Source organism: Podarcis erhardii (assembly GCF_964252035.2).
Source record: "Podarcis erhardii genome assembly, chromosome: 5".
Classification (NCBI taxonomy): Eukaryota; Metazoa; Chordata; class Lepidosauria; order Squamata; family Lacertidae; genus Podarcis; species Podarcis erhardii.
This window is the reverse complement of record NC_138509.1, coordinates 58,899,424-58,908,427: the sequence shown is the minus strand read 5'-3', so window position 1 is coordinate 58,908,427 and position 9,004 is coordinate 58,899,424.

Below are 9,004 nucleotides of genomic sequence, written 5' to 3'. Positions count from 1 at the left end.
TGCTACTGTTCCATACAAAACAATAATGGAACAGCTGAAGGGGCACTTTTCGCCACAGCCCTCAGTGGTGGCTCGTCGAAATGCCTTCTACGCAAAGCGGCAAGCCCCTGGGGAAACCATAACTGGGTTTGTGACCTCTCTCCGCCAAGCCGCCCGGTTCTGCAACTTCTCAGAGCTGGAGAACATGCTTCGTGACCGCCTCGTCGGTGGCCTGAGGGATGAGAAGCTGCAACGACGCCTCTACGCTAAGAAGAACCTAACGTTCCAGGTCGCTCTGGAGGAGGCCCTGGCAACGGAAGCTGCCGAGAGGTCGACACAAGAGGCACGGCCGAGCCAGCCGTCCCAACCGAGGGTCCACCATGAAGACCTCACCGACGACTCAGGATCTGACAGGGAGGAGGTGCACCAAGTACAGCAGCGCACTCAAGCAGCCCACATACCACAGCTGCCTCGACGAGAAGGAGGGAACTGCGCAAGCTGTGGAGAAAGTCATGAGAGGAGGACCTGCCGTTTCCGCAATGCAGAGTGCAGACAGTGCAGAAAATCGGGACACATCGCCCGGGTGTGTCGGGCTCGGCCCACCCGACACCAGGCATCAGACGACCAATCCAAGAACCCCAGGTCCCGGGGCCCAACGCACCAAGGCAACTCGACAGAGCTCACGGACTTCCAGGTATACCAGTTGCCCCACCCCAACATAGAGAAAATTTATGTAGAGGTACAGATAGAGGGGGCCCCATGCCGCATGGAGCTTGACACGGGTTCAACTCTATCCATAATCTCGGCAAGGACCTTAAGGAAACTGTGTCCTACTGGGGGTCCCAAACTCAGGCCGGCCCCATTCACCCTCCGGGACTTCCAGAAACGTAAGGTCCCCACAATGGGGGTGGGGACCTTCAGGGTGCAATACCGAGGGCGGACGCGGCAACTGGACTTGCTTGTGGTCAAGGGCCCCTACATTAGCTTACTGGGATTGGCATGGTTTGGACCACTGGGGCTAGCTGTCACCGGGGTGAACCACACTAGCTTACAAGTGGACGTGGACGCCATATGCAAGGAATTTCCGGGGGTTTTCGATGGGAAATTGGGACAGTATACGGGCCCCCCCATTGCTCTACAGCTTGACCCCGCAGTACGACCAGTCAGGCTCAAGGCCCGCCGGGTCCCGTTCGCTCTGAAACCCCGTATAGACGAGGAATTGGACCGGCTCGTGGAGCAAGGAGTGCTGGAACCGGTACCTAATGCCCCCTGGGAAACCCCAATCGTCACACCTGTCAAGCCTAATGGCTCAGTCCGCATCTGCGCAGACTACAAATGTACCATAAACAAGGCCCTCACGGCCCATGCATACCCAGTGCCAGTGGTCAGCCATGTCCTTGCCACCCTGGCTGGGTCGAAAATTTTTGGCAAGCTGGACTTGGCCCAAGCATATCAACAGCTGCCAGTAGATGAGGCAACAGCAGAGGCACAGACGATTGTGACGCACAGAGGAGCATTCAGGGTAAAGCGGCTGCAATTCGGTGTCAGCGTGGCACCAGGCATATTCCAGAATCTAATGGACTCTCTCCTTAAAGGGATTCCTGGCGTCACCCCCTTCTTCGATGATGTGTTGATTGCCGGGCCCACACCAGAGGAGTTTGAGGACCGCCTCCGCACCGTTCTGCACCGTTTCCAGACAGCGGGTCTCAAGGTAAAGCGGGAAAAATGTCTACTAGGAGTGCCCCAGGTGGACTTTCTGGGATTCATGGTGGATGCAGAAGGGGTCCACCCGACTGGGGACAAGGTACGGGCCATTTGTGATGCCCCAGCGCCCAGGAACAAGACTGAACTTCAGGCCTTCTTGGGACTATTGAACTTTTACCATTCCTTCCTTCCCCACAAGGCGGCGGTAGCGGAGCCCCTACACAGACTCCTGGACAAGCGGGCCCCTTGGGTGTGGGGCCATCGCCAGGAGGCCGCATTCCAGGCAGTCAAGGACTTGCTTGTCTCAAACTCGGTCTTGGCACACTTCGACGAGAGGCTGCCGGTGGTGCTAGCATGCGACGCCTCACCCTATGGCATTGGCGCTGTCCTGGGACACCAACTCCCAGATGGAAGAGAGGTACCGGTGGCATACTTTTCCCAGACACTCAACGCAACCGAGCGGAACTACTCACAAATCGACAAGGAGGGCCTGGCAATCGTGAAGGGAGTAAAAAAATTCCATGATTTCTTGTATGGGCGGCCCTTCACCGTGGTGACTGACCACAAACCGTTGCTTGGCTTGTTTGCCCCCGAAAAGCAGACCCCCCAAGTGCTGTCTCCTCGTGTCCTCAGGTGGTCAATTTTCCTTGCCAGCTACCAGTATGCACTGATTCACCGCCCTGGGAAGGCAATGGGCCATGCGGACGCCCTCAGCAGGCTACCACTACCAGAAACAGGCCCCGACCCGGCACCTGCACAAGAGGTTATGAGCCTGGAGCTGCTTCCCGACCGCCCCATTCAGGCACAAGAAGTTGCACACCATTCCAAGAAAGATAGGGTCATCTCCCGGGTCCTGGACTGGGTGTGGAGGGGATGGCCCAGCAGCAGCCCCGGTGTGATGGCCTGGGATTCCGAGTCTGAGAGTGATCCGGAGGAATCCCAGCCGGCGCAGGAGTCCCCGCCTCCAGGGCCGGCTGAACTGGGGCAAGACCTAGTTGCTGAGGAAACTCAAGAGCAGGCACCAGGTGAAATCATTCAGGCCCCAGAGGTGCTGGAAGACTCAGTGGCTACAGGTGAGCCTCCCCCGGGGCCCAGTAACCCTTCGGCCTCTCCTGATCTGCAGAGGCTTAGGGCAGAGAGGCGAAGGGAACTGGTGTCTCCCAGGAGGAGTGCTCGCCTTAAGGCCAAGAGAGGCGGGGCTTCTGGGGGCCGGGACCGCCCCCGGCCTTAGAAGAAGATAAAGGTCAGGCAGCCCGGTCCCAGGTTGCGGGAGCAACGTCGTTGTGAAGTATCTGCTTTACCCAGGCCTTGTTTGGCACTCCCAGTGTGCCTGTTCCTCGCCCGGCTTCCTGCTTCTGCCTTACCAGTGTTCCTGTTCCCCGCCTGGACTCCTGCTTCTGCCTTACCAGTGTTCCTGTTCCCCGCCTGGACTCCTGCTTCTACCCTACCAGTGTTCCGGTTCCTCGCCTGGCTTCCTGCTTCTGCTCTACCATCGTTCCTGCTACCCCGCCCGGCTCCCTGTTGATCTTGGCCTACGGTAATAGTACCTCATCCCCCCTGGGACCAGCACAGTTTGCTCCCGCCATACCCGCACTCCCCCTTCGTAGGGGTGCGTTCGGGAAGAGCCAGAGGCCATGGCTGACCAGGCGGCTGCACTGGTGGATTTGGCCCAGAGGAACCAGACCTTGACTCACACCGTGCAGCAGCTCAGTGACGCGGTTGTGGCACTTCAGCAACGCTTGGAAGCCCTACCGGCTCCTGGGGCCGACGCCCCGGCTCCTGGCAAGTACCCAGTGGCTTTGCCTGAGAAATTTGATGGAGCCCCGGCCAGCTTTCCCATGTTCCTGGCCCAGGCCAAGCTGTATATTCAGGGGCGAGCCCGGAACTTTCCTGACGACCGCACCAAGGTGCACTTTTTGATTAGTTTGTTAAAGGACCAGGCGGCCAAGTGGGCGTTGCCGCTACTCAGGCAAGACTCCCCCTTGCTGGCAGACTATACGGGGTTTTGCAATCATTTGGAGGCCGCGTTCGGCAATCCCCAGAAAGGGAGTCAAGCCAACCGGGCGATTCGGCGCTTGAAACAGGGCAAGTCCACGGTGGCCGCATATACCACGGAGTTTCGGCTGCTAGCACAGGACTTGACCTGGAATGATTCGGCACTGCGGGACCAGTATCTCGAGGGGCTTTCAGACGAGGTACTGGACCAGTTGGCCACAATGGAACGCCCCACCACGCTAGACACTCTCATTCAACGGTGTCTACAAATAGACGATCGGTTGGAGGATCGTCGTCAGGCCCGGGGTCGCCGACACTTCCAGTTCACGGCACCAGCTTTTTCTAGCAGCCCCACGGTCACAACTGATTTAACGGAGGAGCCTATGCAGCTCGGGGCAGTGCGGCCACGCCTTTCCCCTGCAGAGAAGGCGCGGCGTCGGGAGGGAAATCTCTGTCTTTACTGTGGCGGAAGTGGACACTTCGCTCGGTCTTGTCCAGAGAAACGCCAGCCGCAGGGAAAACCGCCAACCCCAGTAGCTGATGGCCCTAGCTACCGGGGGTCCCAAACAGCACAGAATGGGGCCGCACCAATTGAATTACAACACCTTATGGTTCCGGTACATCTATACCCTCCAGGAGGGCCATGGATTCTTACTCATGCTCTGGTGGATTCAGGGGCAACCCGCTCTTATATGGACGCTGCTTTTGCTGCCCAGCATCGGGTGCCACTTCGGAACAAGCCAGAACCGGTACAGGTGGAGGCAATTGACGGACGGCCACTGCGTTCGGGCGCCGTCACTCAAGAGACCCAGCCCCTGGTCCTGTGCCTCCAGCAGCACCGTGAGATACGAACTCTGGATATTGCTTCCATGCCCCGGTTCCCCCTGGTGCTTGGGATGGACTGGCTAGAGGCTCACAATGTGCAGATTGACTGGGTCAAACGGACTGTACACTTCCCAGACCCCAATTCTCCTGCTGAGACTGAGATGCTAGCAGCTGCGCCCACTGAGGAGGCGGCTGCGACGCTCCCCGCTGAGTACCGGGACTATCACGACGTGTTCGAGGAACGGGGGGCAGACCAGCTGCCGCCGCATCGGTCCTTTGACTGCGGCATAGACCTCCAGCCCGGAGCGCCTCTACCGGTGAGTCGCTTATACTCGTTAACAGAGCCAGAGCGCGAGGCTTTGCAGGACTTCTTGCGCAAGAACCTGGAGCGTGGGTTCATTAGACCCTCTACCTCGCCCACTGCTGCACCAGTGCTCTTTGTTAAAAAGAAATGTGGGGAGCTCCGCCTTTGCCATGATTACCGGGCCCTGAACAAAATTACCATCCCGGACCGGTACCCCTTGCCCCTTATTTCGGAGTTACTGGAGCGGGTGCAAGGGGCACAGGTGTTCACCAAGCTAGACCTCCGGGGAGCCTACAATTTGATTCGGATCCGCGCCGGGGATGAGTGGAAGACAGCATTCGGGACCCGGTACGGACAGTTTGAATACCTGGTTATGCCCTTTGGTTTGTGCAACGCGCCTGCTGTGTTCCAACGGTACATCAACCACGTGTTCCAGGACTTGCTAGACAAGTACGTGGTGGTGTACTTGGATGACATTCTGGTTTACTCTCGTGACCCGGCGTGCCACGAGGGCCATGTCCGGACCGTGCTGCAGCGCTTGCGCGAGCATCGTCTGTATGCAAAGCTCAGCAAGTGCGAGTTCCATCAGCAGTCAGTGGACTTCCTGGGTCATCGACTCTCACCAGGTGGGGTGCAAATGGATCCTGGGAAGGTGGCAGCGGTTCGAGAATGGGCGGCACCTCGGAACCGCAAGGACCTACAGCGTTTCCTGGGGTTCGCCAACTATTACCGGACCTTCATTGCGGATTATGCTCACCGCACCACCCCGTTGACCCGGCTTCTGCGCCCCAAGACGCCATTTTCCTGGGACAAGGAGGCGGAGGAGGCATTTCAAGGGTTGAAGGCCTGTTTCCAGAGAGCGCCAATCTTGCAACATCCGGATCCTTCTCGACCCTTTGTGGTAGAGACTGACGCCTCCAGTACGGCTCTCGGTGCCGTCTTGTCTCAGCAGCACGGACCGGAAGCGCCACTCTTACCCTGCGCCTTCTATTCCCGCCAGCTCCTTCCAGCGGAGCGTAACTATACCGTGTGGGAGCGGGAACTGCTGGCCATCAAGGTGGCCTTTGAGGTTTGGCGCCACCATCTTGAAGGAGCAAGACACCCGGTGGAGGTGAGAACCGACCACCGGAACCTGGAATACCTCCAGACCACCCGCAAGCTGAACCAAAGGCAGATCCGGTGGGCGTTGTTCTTTTCCCGGTTCCAGTTCCGGATCCGCTACATCCCTAGCTCCCAAAACCAGAAGGCAGATGCCCTGTCCCGGAAACCTGAAGACAACGCAGACACGGTTCAGCAAGCAGCACCCACCACGATCCTACCACCAGCTGCGTTCCTGGCCACCCAGGAGGTCGAGCCACTGCAGGCTCGGGTGCGGGAACAGCAGCGGGTCGACGCTTGGGCCCAGGAACGACTCCGGGAACTGGCCGAAGGATCATGCCCTCAGTATCCAGGGCTGGTCTCGCATCAGGGTCTTCTGCTGCACTACGGGCGCCTGTACATCCCACCAGGGCCGCTGCGGGCTGAGGTTCTCCGGATGACCCATGACGCTCCAGCGGCGGGGCACTTTGGGCGGTATCGGACCACCCATCTGGTAAGCCGTGAGTTTTGGTGGCCCCGTTTAAAGGCTGACGTGGCTCGCTACGTCGCTGGTTGTGACGTCTGCAGGCGGGCCAAGGGGCCTACCGGGCGACCCCCCGGCCTCCTTCAGCCGTTGCCGGTTCCACCACGTCCTTGGCACACAGTTTCTCTAGACTTTGTAGTGGAGTTACCCCCGTCTCGTGGCTGCACCTGCCTTCTAGTTTTCTCCGACCACTTCACGAAGATGGTGCACTGTGCCCCCTGCCCATCCATACCCTCAGCTAAGGAAACCGCGCAGCTGTACCTTCAGCATGTCTTCCGCCTGCATGGCCTACCTGAGCGTGTAGTATCCGACCGCGGCGTTCAGTTCACGTCCCGGTTTTGGCGTGCTTTGCACCAGGCCCTCGGAACAGAGGTCTGTCTCTCATCTGCTTACCACCCACAGACTGATGGCCAGACGGAACGGGCGAACGCGGTACTGGAACAGTACCTCCGGTGTTACTGCAGCTACCAGCAGGACGACTGGGTCGACCACCTAGCATTGGCGGAGTTCGCTTATAACAACGCGGTGAATGCGTCCACCCAGCAGACCCCGTTCCAAGCCAGTTATGGCCTTCATCCACGGTTGTTTCCGGATGTGCTGCCGGCATCTACGGTCCCTGCGGTGACAGAGTGGCTTCAGGAGCTCCAGTCCCAGCAACAGCTGTTGATGGAGCAGCTGCACCAGGCCAAGGAGGCGTACAAGGTCCAGGCCGACCGCCACCGCCAGGTGGGGCCAGAACTTCACGTCGGTGACTTGGTATGGCTTTCCACTCGCCACCTCCACCCTTCTCGACCTTCGCGGAAGCTGGACGCCCGGTTCACCGGCCCGTTCCCTATCGTGGACCAGGTCTCGCCTGTGGCATTCCGTCTCCGGTTGCCAGCAAACCTGAAGGTTCACCCGGTATTCCACAGGTCCCTTCTGAGTCCGGTGGCCCCACCCGACGAGTTCCACCCGGACCGTCCCCGACCGCAGCCAGTCTTGGTACAGGGAGAGCCTGAGTACGAGGTGGAACGCATTCTGGACTCCCGATACCGCAGGGGAAGGCTGCAGTATCTTATTGACTGGAAGGGGTATGGGCCAGAGGACCGTTCCTGGGAACCAGCGGTCAACGTCCACGCACCTGCCTGCATCCGGGAGTTTCATGCAGCGTATCCCAGCAAGCCGGGTCCGGGCCCTCAAGTGAGGGGGGGGCCTGGGAGGGGGGATGGTGTGATGGCCTGGGATTCCGAGTCTGAGAGTGATCCGGAGGAATCCCAGCCGGCGCAGGAGTCCCCGCCTCCAGGGCCGGCTGAACTGGGGCAAGACCTAGTTGCTGAGGAAACTCAAGAGCAGGCACCAGGTGAAATCATTCAGGCCCCAGAGGTGCTGGAAGACTCAGTGGCTACAGGTGAGCCTCCCCCGGGGCCCAGTAACCCTTCGGCCTCTCCTGATCTGCAGAGGCTTAGGGCAGAGAGGCGAAGGGAACTGGTGTCTCCCAGGAGGAGTGCTCGCCTTAAGGCCAAGAGAGGCGGGGCTTCTGGGGGCCGGGACCGCCCCCGGCCTTAGAAGAAGATAAAGGTCAGGCAGCCCGGTCCCAGGTTGCGGGAGCAACGTCGTTGTGAAGTATCTGCTTTACCCAGGCCTTGTTTGGCACTCCCAGTGTGCCTGTTCCTCGCCCGGCTTCCTGCTTCTGCCTTACCAGTGTTCCTGTTCCCCGCCTGGACTCCTGCTTCTGCCTTACCAGTGTTCCTGTTCCCCGCCTGGACTCCTGCTTCTACCCTACCAGTGTTCCGGTTCCTCGCCTGGCTTCCTGCTTCTGCTCTACCATCGTTCCTGCTACCCCGCCCGGCTCCCTGTTGATCTTGGCCTACGGTAATAGTACCTCATCCCCCCTGGGACCAGCACACCCGGGCCAGAATTCGCCAGCTACACAACCCGCAAACATGAACTGTCGGCCCACAAGGGGTGCCTGTTATGGGGAAGCAGGGTCGTTGTTCCCCAGCCCCTCCGCAAAAGGGTCCTCACAGCCCTACACGAGACACACCCAGGGGTAGTAAGAATGAAGGCCCTTGCCAGGAGTTATGTGTGGTGGCCGGGGATCGACGGAGAGATAGAGGCCTGGGTCAAACACTGCCAGGCCTGCCAAGAATCCCGCCCAGATCCCCCAAGGGCCCCAGTCCAGTCCTGGGAGTCTGCCCGAGCACCATGGTCACGCCTGCATGTGGACTTCGCTGGCCCCTTTCAGGGGAAAACATTCTTCATAGTGGTGGACTCCTACACCAAATGGCTGGAAGTCGCACTGGTACCATCCACTTCTACATCCGCAGCCATCCGGGTACTACGCAGGCTGTTTGCAACGCACGGGCTCCCTGACACTCTCGTCTCAGACAACGGGACTGCATTTACGTCAGGAGAATTCCAAACCTTCACAGCGCAGAACGCCATCCGCCACATCCGTTCGGCGCCATTCCACCCTGCCACCAATGGCCAAGCAGAACGCATGGTGCGGACCACCAAGGACACCCTTCGCCGCATGACGCAAGGGGATTGGGAGTACCGCCTTGCCACATTCCTTCTAGCACAGCACAGCACCCCCA